General features: G+C 40.8%; 1 protein-coding gene across 2 annotated transcripts in view; it reads left to right on the forward strand.

Annotated features, from left to right (window-relative positions):
* The first annotated feature begins 2493 nt into the window (after positions 1 to 2493).
* Positions 2494 to 15306, forward strand: part of LOC121568229 (D(2)-like dopamine receptor) — a 41893-nt gene continuing 29080 nt past the window's right edge. For both annotated transcript variants that reach the window (XM_041878783.1, XM_041878784.1), the window contains exon 1: positions 2494 to 2872. The gene's annotated coding sequence lies outside the window, so the exon portion shown is untranslated. The remainder of the gene's footprint in view (positions 2873 to 15306) is intronic.

Consider the following 15306-nt stretch of genomic DNA (forward strand, 5'->3'; position numbering starts at 1 on the left):
GGATGTAACTGGAGAAGACAGGCAGATTGATAGGAACACTGTTCTTCTCATGACAAGGACATTAAAACCCATGAGGTGTTTCTGATCATGGGTGCATTCTCTATATAGTACACTACTTAAGTTCTGACAAGAGTCCTATGGGACCTGGTCAAAAGTAGTGCATTACATAAGGAACAGGGTGCTATTAGGGGTGCAGCCCATCTTTGTCCTCTCTGTCCTTTACACCCCCTGGGAGATGGATGGATGTCATATATAGGCAATGGTTTCTTTCTCTCTTTTTTTCTTTATATTCTATTGGCTGATTGTGATTGATTTGACACAATCTGTAGGATCATATGCTTGTTCTGTCATGAACGTTTAATATGTGATTGTTCTATAGTGGGTTTGCAGTGCTGCATACATAACGGTCCTGACGGCATTATGTCATCTATATAAAAAATGGCACATATTAGCTCAACTACCTCCTTGGTAATATGTTTGCCTATTTGATTTCAGTTCAGTGTTTGCAAGTATTTGGGCTGCTTGATGTACTGTCATCAGTATAGTATCTGATGTGATGTCTGCAAAGCACAGTTACTGCAACAGTGGAGGAGCACATTTCTCGCACTCCCGAGTGGCGCAGTGGTCTAAGGCACTGCATCTCAGTGCTTGAGGTGTTACTACAGACACCCTGGTTCGATTCCAGGCTGTATCACAACCGGCCGTGATTGGGAGTCCCATAGGGTGGCGCACAATTGGCCCAGCGTCGTCCGGGTTTGGCCGGTGTAGGCCGTCATTGTAAATAAGAATTTGTTCTTAACTGACTTGCCTAGTTTAAAAAAAATACTGTTTAATGAAGTGAAGACTCACACCAAAATGTATTCTACTGTATGTTTTCTAATATTATATGCCAGTCATTGTATTTGTAGGCAAAGGCTACATGTAGGTGTTAACTTCAAATGAAATCCCAAGTTCAAGAAACATTAGGAAACTACAAAACGTTTCTTAAAAAAAGGACAAAAAGACTTCACTTCATTTCGCCGTTTTATTTTTGTCAGGACAGCCTAACGCGTTTCGGCAGCTATGCCTTCATCAGAGCATCAAGATGTGAAAAAGCCATTGTTTTTTTATATGCAGGTGCATTGGTGATAATTACAATTGCCCACACCTGTGGGAGGGCGGTACATAGTGGTAATAAAAACATTAGTGAACCAACAATTATAACAATTTACATACAGATACACATACAAATACACAGATCAGCAGAATAAACTTGATAAATAGCATTTAGGTATCATGATGAAGTGTAGGAAATTTGAGACATTTTTGGTGCATTTAGTTACTTCCTATTGCACAGTAAGCCTACAAAAATAGATGCTTGGGGGTATAAAAAAGACATCTGGATAGAAAGATTGTAATTGAATGCATGAAAATATACATATACATAAGCATTCAAAATACAGAGCATCCATATAATCTACATGTAGACATCTCTGTAATCCTATGGGATGGTAAAAGGCCTTTTACAGTAAGAGTGACATGGTAGAAAGCAATTGAAATCTTTAGAAAAACGCTTTATTCTATTCTCTAGAGAATACTTCCAGTTGCCTTACTAGTGTGTGTGTGTGTGTGTGTGTGTGTGTGTGTGTGTGTGTGTGTGTGTGTGTGTGTGTGTGTGTGTGTGTGTGTGTGTGCGCGCGTAAGTACATGTGTTTGTTAGCATGCTTAAGTATGTGTGTGTGTTTTTCGTTTTAGATGTGTGGGAAAAGTACAGCTGACTGGAGCAAGGTTCTCTCAAGAGGTTTTAGGCACGCACTGAACTTTTCAACTTTGTGGAAACACTCACCTGTACCCTTTTTTGAATGTAATGTGTTAATTCCTGGCATAGTTTGGTAAATAGGGCACTTTTATTTTCACATGAAATATGAATGCTGACCTTGTGATCCAAGACACCCACTACCTGTAAATGTTGGCATTGTCTCTCAATTCAGGTGTGAACAGATCATTGGTCATGTTAAACTTGTTTCACAACCTTTACTTGAACAACTTAAATTGCTGAACTTATGAATAAAGATAAACAACTTGCAGGCATCTCTATCATTGTCTAACATAATGCTATTTGGGACTCCTTAACATATATTTAAAGATGCAATAAGTCAGTGTCTTCAAAATATTTACACAAAATGTGTGTGATATCCATAGTTTGATCAATTAAAGGTAATGATATTTTTGCCAAGTTTTGGATAGCCTATACATCTCCTTAAAATATTTTATATCGAATTTTCCCCACCAATAGTCGGGCGACAATTCCACTGTCATTCAGATTTAAATAAGTCAGATATGTCTGCCAGAATATATAAACTCAAGATAACTGTGTCATTTTAGGACATAAATGCAGTTATGCTTTTTTTCAAAGGTTTAAGAACTAGCCCCGCCTTAATTTCCCCAGTCTGTATTTCTGCTCCTTATAGTTGGAGCGACAGTTCCACGGTCAGTGTTGAAGGTTACCTCGGGCGTAGTGCGTAAACTGTGCGGGGAGGAGACCGATATTCCGCTGCTCTCACATATATGCTACACTCCATCAACGGCGCTGAATGAAGATAGCCTGAATCTTACCTAAGGTCTAAAAAATATAAATAAATAAATGAACATGAGTAGGACATTGTAAAACAATGTTTTTGTGAAGAGCGTTCATAAGACCATATGGCAGTGCCTTTGGTGGAGCAACTTATCCTTTGCTTCTGAACAAACAGACTCGATGAACAATTTGAGAACTGTGAGCAAAATGTTCAAGTCAAACAGAGGACATCAAAAGCGGTGAATTGGGATATCTTTGGATTTAAAAGACGGAACCCTGCAAGAGCAGTGATTCAATCAAACTTATGGCGTGAAGGTAAGAGCATATCTTGCTCTGACATCTAAACACAGGTCTAATGGTCTAGAGGTGAAATTGACTCTGTGTCCACATTGAAGAGTAGACTACCCGATAACTGCACTATGAAGGAAAGTGTAGGTCCAGTTGCTTAAAGTGATATTTCAAGATCATAATATAGTTATTCGTTTTTTTTTCATGTAATTAATGATTCTCCCATTTTAGCTTTCAATTGGTAACAATTTGCGCACGCCTGAATTTGATAAATTGATGAGTTATTGAGTCATTAATTAAATTAGAGCATGTGCTGTAGGGCAGTGATGATTTCATGATAAACTAAATTATGTGCTCTAGGCTATGACATTTCACTTGTGTGTGTTTGCGTGCCTGCGCGCGCTTGTTTGCATCCATGCTCTCAGCATCAACGTGGATTTTTGTGGATTTAGAGATAATTTCTGTGTAATATGTCACAGTGATACAACATGAAAAGGTTGCATATTGGTCTTCTTCAAAGGCCTTGATGATAGGGCAAAGCAAACAGATGATTATGTACAAACACTCACCACTAGTAAGTAAAGACTTATTGAATGTTTATGGTCTGCTCTGCTCCAGTGATGCTGTATGTGATGGTGTATGTGTGTTTGTGATCCTATGAGGGAATTGCCTGTTCTTCTCATGCAGCTTCTTGTTCCTATCAACAGCCTCCGAGAATAGCAGCACCATCTTTAATATGTCTTAAATGTGTTGCCTTAGCATATAAACTACTAGTACATACATTATACAGTAGGCTATACCCAAATCAATGAGGGTTATACATATCCGTTTTATTTTTGTATTTGTATTTGTATTTATTATGGATCCCCATTAGCAGATACTCTTTCTGGGGTCCAGCAAAATTAAGGCAATTATACAATAATAAATAGAAAAATACAATATAAATTACAACATACATTTCACAACAGATATCACAAACCATTAAGTGTGTGCCCTCAGGCCACTACTCTACTACCACATATCTACAACACAAAATCCATGTGTATGTGTGTATAGTGCGTGTGTTATCGTGTCTGTGTGTGTCTGTGCCTGTGTGTGTCTCTTCACAGTCCCCGCTGTTCCATAAGGTGTATTTTAACTGTTTTTTTTTTAAGCTAAAACAGTGCTAAAACAGTGTTTGTTCCCTCACAAGTAAATTAATATATGAGCAATGATGAAAATAACAAGGTGGGATCCACAGCCGGCAGTCGTACTCATGACCAAAGATGATGATAATGATAATGATAATGATGATAATAATTGTAATTATCATCATTGCTCATATAATAATTTACTTGTGAGGGACCAAACACTGTTTTAGCAAAAAATGCCAGCAGGCTTTTGGTACATATTTAAAACAATTACACAATTACTGAGAAATACCAATTAGCCTGAATGGTGACAAAACTTTAAATGACTCAATACTCTCCAACTGCAGAGAAACAAACTTAAATGCAAACTGCGGAGAGAGAGGGGGAATAAATGTACAAATAGGCCACACTGTGTGCTATAATTATTTAAGCCACAGAAAATAACAACTGTTATTGCAACTGAATTGCAGTGATTTGTGGTCTGATCAAGCTATGTTATGCTACTTTTACGATTATTTCTGTTTGTGCTGTCCATTGCCTTGCTTACTGGCAGGTCGGGAGCCTATAGCCCCATACCATCTCAATACGATCCTCTCAGCTCTCTGGTTACTCTGTACTGTATCTCAGTCTTGTGCTGCTGATGGCAATCCAAGCTGCTGGAATTACCCTATAGATCAGGGTTTCCAAAACTTGGTAGACCTCCACAAGTCTGGTTCATCCTTGGGAGCAATTTCCAAATGCATGAAGGTACCACATTCATCTGTACAAACAATAGTATGCAAGTATAAACACCATGGGACCACGCAGCCGTCATACCACTCAGGAAGGAGACGCATTCTGTCTCCTAGAGATGAATGTACTTTGGTGCGAAAAGTGCAAATCAGTCCCAGAACAACAGCAAAGGACCTTGTGAAGATGCTGGAGGAAACAGGTACAAAAGTATCTATATCCACAGTAAAACGAGTCCTATATCGACATAACCTGAAAGTCCGCTCAGCAAGGAGAAGCCATTGCTCCAAACCGCCATAAAAAAGCCAGCCTACGGTTTGCAACTGCACATGGGGACAAAGATCGTACTTTTTGGAGAAATGTCCTCTGGTCTGATGAAACAAAAATAGAACTGTTTGGCCATAATGACCATCGTTATGTTTGGAGGAAAAAGGGGAATACTTGCAAGCCGAAGAACACCATCCCAACTGTGAAGCACGGGGGTGGCAGCATCATGCTGTAGGGGTGCTTTGCTGCAGGAGAGACTGGTGCATTTCACAAAATATATGGCATCATGAGGAAGGAAAATTATGTGGATATATTGAAGCAACATCTCAAGACATCAGTCAGGAAGTTAAAGCTTGGTCGCAAATGGGTCTTACAAATGGACAATGATCCCAAGCATACATCCAAAGTTGTGGCAAAATGGCATAAGGACAACAAAGTCAAGGTATTGGAGTGGCCATCACAATGCCCTGACCTCAATCCTATAGAACATTTGTGGGCAGAACTGAAAAAGCGTGTGCGAGCAAGGAGGCCTACAAACCTGATTCAGTTACACCAGCTCTGTCAGGAGGAATGGGCCAAAATTCACCCAACTAATTGTGGGAAGCTTGTGGAAGGCCACCCAAAACGTTTCACCCAAGTTAAACAATTTAAAGGCAATGCTACCAAATACTAATTGAGTGTATGTAAACTTATGACCCACTGGGAATGTGATGAAATAAATACAAGCTGAAATAAATCATTCTCTCTACTATTATTCTGACATTTCACATTCTTAAAATAAAGTGGTGATCCTAACTGACCTAAGACAGTGAATTTTTACTAGGATGAAATGTCAGGAATTGTGAAAAACTGAGTTTAAATGTATTTGGCTAAGGTGTATTTAAATTTCCGACTTCAACTGTAGATGTAGGCTTCAGCAGATGTCCCCCTTGCAGATAGCTAGCTGTCTCCCATTATTTATGAAGACCTCCATTGAATAGTTTAGACACCATCACACTTGTACTGTAGTCTGCCAATACATTATGGCTTATGTTTACATACCTTCAGTTTTGATAACAACAACCTTAAAATAATAACACATTAAAGGCATAGTTTTCTGGTGTGGGTAGTCGTTATGTGACATTGAGAGTTCATTACATTGGGGTTTTTCACATATCAATTATTTAATTGTATTGGTCTTTTGGAATTTGTAACCAACAACTGGACTGATATTCCCACTTCGAGTCCCTTTTTCAGAGTGTGTCATCTGCTGGACATCTCTTGCGAGCAATGCTCACTGAAAGGAGAGGAGATGGAGGAGGCAATTAAGTCCAAAAACCAATAAAGGATATGGTCTACTTATGATGGTGCAGGTTACAGTCATACACTGACACAGTGCATCTGTCTGGTCATCAAGGGGCTTTCGGGGTCAACATAATGGAGGGGTGTAAAGTGTCTGACCAGGAATGAGCATGTTATGTATTTTCGATGGTATTTTACAGCATGTGTGATATGTTCAGGAAAATCTGGGTTCAAATAGCATTTGTTTTCTTCCAAATTCAAATGCTGAGTGTTTGATGGTCTGGAGTGCCAGTTGGGCGGGTTTGCACTTTTAGGACTTATTCCATTGGGCGGCAGGTAGCTTAGTGGTTAAGAGCGTTGTGCCAGTAACTGAAAGGTCGCTGGTTCTAATCCCTGAGCCGACTAGGTGAAAAATCTGTCGACGTGCCCTTGAGCAAGGCACTTAACCCTAATTGCTCCTGTAAGTCGCTCTGGATAAGAGCGTCTGCTAAATGACTAAAAATGTAAAATGTAAATTCAAGCACAGCTCAATTATGTTTTATAGAAAATGTATACTATTTGAACCCAGGTCTAATATACAGTATCCCTAGTATTTGTTGCATCTAAAATACCATCTACTGTATACTGTCTGGATAACACCTCTTCTTATTGAAACACAGATTAATACATGTTTCCATAATAATATAGGGAAGATCTCAATTGCATACTCCTCACGTCCTCTCTCCTCATCTCCTTCTCAAAACCCATTGGAGGAGAAGGTCAGAGGGGAGGGACCTTTGGCTTTCTCGTACAATGGGTTTTGAGAAGGAGACGAGGAGAGAAGAGAGAGGACGCGAGGAGTATGCAATTGAGATCTTCCCATGATAACCTTCTCTACTGAGCAAATGCCCGTATAAACCTTCAGTTGGCCCTTAGACCCTTTGAACTCTTATCCTAAGCTGATCAAAACATCATACATCTGGCGTCACACTTGATTTAAATGTTTCCTGACAAACCTTATGTAAACAAATGGTCTATGGTGAAATCCTCACCTTATCGTAAGTAAGCAGTCTTGGTTATTTTGGGTGCTTAGAAGCGGAGATCCTTTCTCCCCCTCTATCTCTCTCTCATCCACTGCAGGATTATAAAGAGACAATGCTCCCCTGGAAGACATTTAACTCCTTTAGTCGCAGTCAGGCTAAATTGACTGCGACTAAAGGACAACCATGCACACAGGCATACACACACACACACATTCATATGGGTGTCCTCTATGGTTACTTCTGCATGGCATGATAAAGTATCACAGGTACAATAGCGGTGCGTGGGTAAAATCACTGTGGAAGCCAAGCCAGGAAAAAAAAACATATTACAACCTATGTGCTGTGATAATTGCATTGTTTGCTCTAAAACCTGTTAGTTCATATGCCGTGACACCGTGATATATAGGCCTAAGGCCGAGACAATAAGAAGACAGTGGCAGAATAAATTCAACCACACCTTTGTTTCATCACAAAACTGGAGAGCAACATCTGTCCAGTGAAGTCCACAAAACACATTGCATGTAACAAACAGTTACATGACCTACAGGATGGTCAAGCAAGTTCATGTTTCCGACATTTTCGGAGTACTAAACAACAATTTGATTTAGAACCAAGGAGAGTTAACGCAAGTTGCAAAGAAAACACTATTGCAGCCCCATTTAAACTTCAACATTTCAGTGACAACTAAAATATACCAAAAATGATTTAGTCCAATCAACGTAAGCTAAATATGATGTGGTTGTCCATGGTACTGATTTCTGTGTGTTTGTGTGTCCGTGCGTGCGTGCAAGCAGAAAAAACATGTTGACTCACCCTACTTGTAGAGAAATGCCAATGCCATCCTCTTCTCTTTCATGTTGCCTAAATGGTCTATGACTCTGTCATACAGTACATGCTTTTAGTTTTTGTTTGCTTGCTCGGTAAGCCTAACGTCCTTTCATGGGCAGTGATGCGCTAGGTCAGCTAGTTAACATTAGCCTACTACATCTAGCTACATGTTGAACTTCCAACCTCTCAGGCCGTTATAATCATTGGCCAGTATGGAGAATTAAGTGAAACCACAAGTCCAAATCCTTATCTCAATCCATGGTCAATTTAGGAAAGGGCCGATTTTAGCTAGCTAGCTAGCCACCGGAGGACTACGACACAACGAGATTCAAGATGCAAGTGTTTTCTGTCAATTACATTTAGCTTCTGATGTGATGTGATTGGTGTGAAGCAAAATCCCAACTGACACTTTTTTTGGTGCGCCAGGACCATTCAAAGCTGAGCTCACTCAGTTTAGCTTGCTTTTTAGGCCAAATGCTCGCTGGCTTCATTTGCATTCAAAGCTATGAACGGCAACAATGTCATACTCTTTTTGACCAAACAGCATCAGGTAGATGGGCTAAACATACTGAGACAGAGGGACGCGGTTTCGTTCACTTGGATGATTTCTCCGGTGAGATACATTCCGCCTCTTGCGAATTGAAGGAAATGTATGAAACAGAGATTATTCGTAAATTATTCGGGGAAGCCTGGCTTCTCATGGCATCTATGAATACACACCACTGCACAGGTAAAATAGAGATACAATTTAGGCTCCACAAGGAACTCCCTACTGGTTCGAGACAACAATTGCCCAAATGACTGACTATTGTGCACAGATTGACAAAGAGAGGGGGAAGAAAGGAAGAGAGAAAGAAAGGAGAAAAGTGCTTGAGAGACATGAAATCTCTCAACAATTATCATTCAAAGGACTATTAACTAGATCTCGGCTAGTCCCCTTAGACATTTAGTCAGAATGACTAGCTTTAGATGAAGCCTAGGTGCAAACAGATGGTTGGTGACATTGGCAGACCCCGAGGTGTGTAGGGAACAGGATTTACCCAGCTTTGAAGTAGCATGTACCCATTTAGACCATGGCCCTTAACCGCAACATCACAGGCATTCATTAACATCTTAAGGATCGGACCCTTTTTTTAAAATTTTCGCCTAAAATGACATACCCAAATCTAACTGCCTGTAGCTCAGGACCTGAAGCAAGGATATGCATATTCTTGATACCATTTGAAAGGAAACACTTTGAAGTTTGTGGAAATGTGAAATTAATGTAGGAGAATATAACACATTAGATTTGGTAAAAGATAATAAAGAATAAAAAAAGGAAGTTTTTTTTTAATCTTTTATTTTTTTAATCTTTGAAATGCAAGAGAAATGCCACAATATAATATTGCAGTTTAGGCGCAATTTAGATTTTGGCCACTAGAAAGCATCAGTGTGTGCAGAGTTTCAGATTGATCCAGTGAAGCTTTGCAATACTGGACTATTTTGTATCAAGTCTGCCCAAATATGCCGAATTGGTCAATTGATACATTTTCAAGTACACAACTATAGAGAACATACAAAATTGATATGGTAATACAAAATGTAAGTTTACACCTGTGTAGCTCAGTTGGTAGAGCATGGTGCTTGCAACGCCAGGGTTGTGGGTTCGATTCCCACAGGGGGCCAGAATGAAAAATGTATGCACTCACTAACTGTAAGTCGCTCTGGATAAGAGCGTCTGCTAAATGACTAAAATGTAAATGTACACACTCCCGGGAATTTCATACATAATGGATCATTAGCTTATATACTAACTTTCACACATCTAGATGGCTTGCCGGGGTGGGTGTGGAGCCAGAGACAGCAGGGGTTCAAACTGTAGAACCCAGTTCCTACATTTGAATATACAAATTGATTTTATCAAACAAAACTATATACAATTTTATCTCTGGGACCCTTAGGATGACAAATCATAGCAAGATTACTGAATGTAAGTACATTATTTACCTTCAGAGGTGAATGTATCAAACCAGTTGCCGTGATGTTTTTTGTTGTTGTGCACTCCTCAGACAATAGCATGGTATTCTTTCACTGTAATAGCTACTGTAAATTTGACAGTGCAGTTAGATTAACAAGAATTTAAGCTTTCTGCCCATATAAGCCATGTCTATGTCCTGGAAAGTTTGCTGTTACTTACAACAGTCATGCTAATCACATTAGCGCACGTTAGCTCAACCGTCCCGTATATGGAACACTGATCCCGTAGAGGTTAAAAGGTTTAGTGTCGATGGGCGGGCTTCGAAGCACGCTGTCAGTCATGCAGGGATGCTAGCTAGTAGCTACACCATGGAAGCCCTGTTCATGTGGAGAGTGGAGGTGGTTTGTGAATAAGAATGGTTTAATCAGGCTCTTGTGAATGAAGTAGAAGCATAGGCTACTCGTTATACGTAAAAAAATATCTCTCTCTCTCATGACCAAAAATATGTGGACACCTGCTCATCGAACATCTCATTCCAAAATCATGGGCATTAATATGGAGTTGGTCCCCCCTTTGCTGCTATAATAGCCTTCCACTAGATGTTGGGACATTGCTGTGGGGACTTGCTTCCATTCAGCCACAAGAGCATTAGAGAGGTCGGGCGCTGATGTTGGGCCATTAGCCCTGGTTCGCAGTCGGCGTTCCAATTAATCCCAAAGGTGTTTGATGGAGTTGAGGTCAGGGCTCTTTGCAGGCCAGTCAAGTTCTTCCACACCTATCTCGACAAACCATTTCTGTATGGACCTCACTTTGTGTACGGGGGCATTGTCATGCTGAAACAGGAAAGGGCCTTCCCCAAACTGTTGCCACAAAGTTTTCTATAATGTCATTGTATGCACAAGCACAGTGAAATGCCTTCCTTGCAAACTCAAAACCCAACAATGCAATAATCAATAACAATGTAATACTAGAAAAAAACACACACGAGAAATAAGAAATATGAAGATCACAATAAGTAAGTTAGTGCACAAGACACCCGTCTGATTCAACCTGTCCCTGACTGAGTCTGTAATACCAACATGTTTCAAGCAGACCACCATAGTCCCTGTGCCCAAGAACACTAAGGTAACCTGCCTAAATGACTACAGACCCGTAGCACTCATGTCTGTAGCCATGAAGTGCTTTGAAAGGCTGGTCATGGCTCACATCAACACCATTATCCCAGGCCCACTTCAATTTGCATACCGCCCCAACAGATCCACAGATGATGCAATCTCTATTGCACTCCACACTGCCCTTTCCCACCTGGACAAAAGGAACACCTACGTGAGAATGCTATTCATTGACTACAGCTCAGCATTCAACACCAAAGTGCCCTCAAAGCTCATCACTAAGCTAAGGACCCTGGGACTAAACATCTCCCTCTGCAACTGGATCCTGGACTTCCTGATGGGCCGCCTCCAGGTGGTAAGGGTAGGTAACAACACATCGCTGATCCTCAACACGGGGGCGTGCTCAGTCCCTTCCTGTACTCCCTGTTCACCCATGACTGCATGGCCAGGCACGACTCCAACACCATCCTTAAGTTTGCCGACGACACAACAGTGGTAGGCCTGATCACCGACAACGATGAGAGAGTCAATAGGGAGGAGGTCAGAGACCTGCCGTGTTGTGCCAGGATAACAACCTCTCCCTCAATGAGATCAAGACAAAGGAGATGATTGTGGACTACAGGAAAAGGAGGACCGAGCACGCCCACATTCTCATCGACGGGGCTGTAGTAGAGCAGGTTGAGAGCTTCAAGTTCCTTGGTGTCTACACACCAAGACAGTCGTGAAGAGGGCACGACAAAGCCTATTCCCCCTCAGGAATTTGGCATGGGTCCTCAGATCCTCAAAAAGTTATACAGCTGCACCATCGAGAGCATCCTGACTGGTTGCATCACTGCCTGGTATGGCAACTGCTCAGCCTCTGACCGCAAGGCACTACAGAGGGTGGTGCGTACGGCCCAGTACATCACTGGGGCCAAGCTTCCTGCCATCCAGGACCTCTATACCAGGCGGTGTCAGAGGAAGGCCCTACAACTTGTCAAAGATTCCAGCCACCCTAGTCATAGACTGTTCTCTCTGCTACCGCACAGCAAGCGTTACCGGAGCGCCAAGTCTAGGTCCAGAAGGCTTCTTAACAGCTTCTACCCCCAAGCCATAAGACCCCCGAACAGCTAATCAAATGGCCCTCACACATTGACTCTGTATTGGTACATCCTGTATGTAGCCTCGCTACTGTTATTTTACTGCTGCTCTTTAATTATTAGTTATTTATTTGTAATATTTTAATATTTTTACTGATTGATTTTTTACATAACACTTATTTTTCTTAAAACTGCATTGTTGGTTAAGGGCTTGTAAGTAAGCATTTCACTGGAAGGTCTACACCTGTTGTATTCGGCGCATGTGACAAATACAATTTGATTTGATTTGATTCACGCTTGTCTCAGTGGACTAATCCATTGCAGAGGCCACGGGGATGGCACAGTCCATTTCTCTAAGACAGGTCATACTGAAATTATGTATCCTTATATTATGTAAAAATAATGGTGCACCACTAATAAATCAAATATTATTTATGAACAAATGCGTTTTCTCCCACGTTGAATATGGTCGCTATCCGCAGTTCTAAAACATAATCTTCAGTGCGCTATAGAATTGGAGTCCCTATGTTGCTATGTGTATAATAGCAAAGTTAACCAGCATATTGGGATTGAGAACAATGTGGCGGAGGCAGCAGCAGCAGAGATGAGGAAACAGCCCTTGCTTTAGCCTAATTGTCTAAGAAGATTGAGGAGAGATGAAACCCCAATTTAATTAGGTCTATAATCAATAGCCGAACTGTTAAATGTGCCTGGCTTTATAAATCATCCATATATACAGTGAGGGAAAAAAGTATTTGATCCCCTGCTGATTTTGTACGTTTGCCCACTGACAAAGAAATGATCAGTCTATAATTTTAATGGTAGGTTTATTTGAACAGTGAGAGACAGAATAACAACAACAAATTACAGAAAAACGCATGTCAAAAATGTTATAAATTGATTTGCATTTTAATGAGGGAAATAAGTATTTGACCCCTCTCAATCAGAAAGATTTCTGGCTCCCAGGTGTCTTTTATACAGGTAACGACCTGAGATTAGGAGCACACTCTTAAAGGGAGTGCTCCTAATCTCAGCTTGTTACCTGTATAAAAGACACCTGTCCACAGAAGCAATCAATCAATCAGATTCCAAACTCTCCACCATGGCCAAGACCAAAGAGCTCTCCAAGGATGTCAGGGACAAGATTGTAGACCTACACAAGGCTGGAATTGGCTACAAGACCATTGCCAAGCAGCTTGGTGAGAAGGTGACAACAGTTGGTGCGATTATTTGCAAATGGAAGAAACAGAAAAGAACTGTCAATCTCCCTCGGCTTGGGGCTCCATGCAAGATCTCACCCCGTGGAGTTACAATGATCATGAGAACGGTGTGGAATCAGCCCAGAACTACACGGGAGGATCTTGTCAATGATCTCAAGGCAGCTAGGACCATAGTCACCAAGAAAACTATTGGTAACACACTACGCCGTGAAGGACTGAAATCCTGCAGCGCCCGCAAGGTCCCCCTGCTCAAGAAACCACATATACAGGCCCGTCTGAAGTTTGCCAATGAAGATCTGAATGATTCAGAGGAGAACTGGGTGAAAGTGTTGTGGTCAAATGAAACCAAAATCGAGCTCTTTGGCATCAACTCAACTCGCCGTGTTTGGAGGAGGAGGAATGCTGCCTATGACCCCAAGAACACCATCTCCACCATCAAACATGGAGGTGGAAACATTATGCTTTAGGGGTGTTTTTCTGCTAAGGGGACAGGACAACTTCACCGCATCAAAAGGACGATGGACGGGGCCATGTACCATCAAATCTTGGGTGAGAACTTCCTTCCCTCAGCCAGGGCATTGAAAATGGGTCGTGGATGGGTATTCCAGCATGACAATGACCCAAAACACACGGCCAAGGCAACAAAGGAGTGGCTCAAGAAGAAGCACATTAAGGTCCTGGAGTGGCCTAGCCAGTCTCCAGACCTTAATCCCATAGAAAAATCTGTGGAGGGAGCTGAAAGTTTGAGTTGCCGAACGTCAGCCTTGAAACCTTAATGACTTGGAGAAGATCTGCAAAGAGGAGCGGGACAAAATCCCTCCTGAGATGTGTGCAAACCTGGTGGCCAACTACAAGAAACGTCTGACCTCTGTAGGATTGCCAACAAGGGTTTTGCCACCAAGTACTAAGTCATGTTTTGCAGAGGGGTCAAATACTTATTTCCCTCATTAAATTGCAAATCAATTTATAACATTTTTGACATGCGTTTTTCTGGATTCTTTTGTTGTTATTCTGTATCTCACTGTTCAAATAAACCTACCATTAAAATTATAGACTGATCATGTCTTAATTAAGCAAATGTACAAAATCACCAGGGGATCAAATACTTTTTTCCCTCACTGTATATATACAGAAATAAGACAGATCTTGCTTCTGTTGCCTGTTTGAGTGTTTGTTTAATAGCCTACTGATTCCGTGAGCACCAAGCCTCATGCAACGACAAAATGTCGGATAAAGCAATTTCACAGATTCTGCAGTTTTTAATCTTTGCTATGCTGTAATATAGGCTTTACAATTTTTTTTCATTACAACAGACTGATATTCCTTATAATTGATTTAGTGTTGTTTACACTGTTACAAACAGGCAGAAAAACAATATTGTAATCTAACAGCACCTGTTTGTCACCCATAATATGCACGCCGCTCTCGCTCCTATACCCTCATTTTTCTAGATCTCCTTCTTATTGTTATTATTACAATTATTATTATGATCATCATTATAATAATAAGTAATGTCGTATGCACCATCGAACTGTAGGCCTAAGAGCACGTCCTGTTTAGTCTTAATGTTGTAACTTACATAGGCCTATATTTCAATAAATAGGCTACTGAATCAATCAATCAATCATTCATTCGTTCATGCCATCACACAGCATACGAGACATTCATGCTTTGAAATGCAATCAAGCATTTTAGTTTTCAAATTAAATAACAAAGGGAGCTTTGTATAATTACCCTAAACAATAAATAAACCGCAATTCACAAATGCATGCAACTTATTTAGTCTGCTGTAATAAAGGCTTTATATATTATTTTATTCTCGTTAGAACAGACTCT

Source organism: Coregonus clupeaformis, chromosome 6, assembly GCF_020615455.1.
Source record: "Coregonus clupeaformis isolate EN_2021a chromosome 6, ASM2061545v1, whole genome shotgun sequence".
NCBI classification, from domain to species: Eukaryota; Metazoa; Chordata; class Actinopteri; order Salmoniformes; family Salmonidae; genus Coregonus; species Coregonus clupeaformis.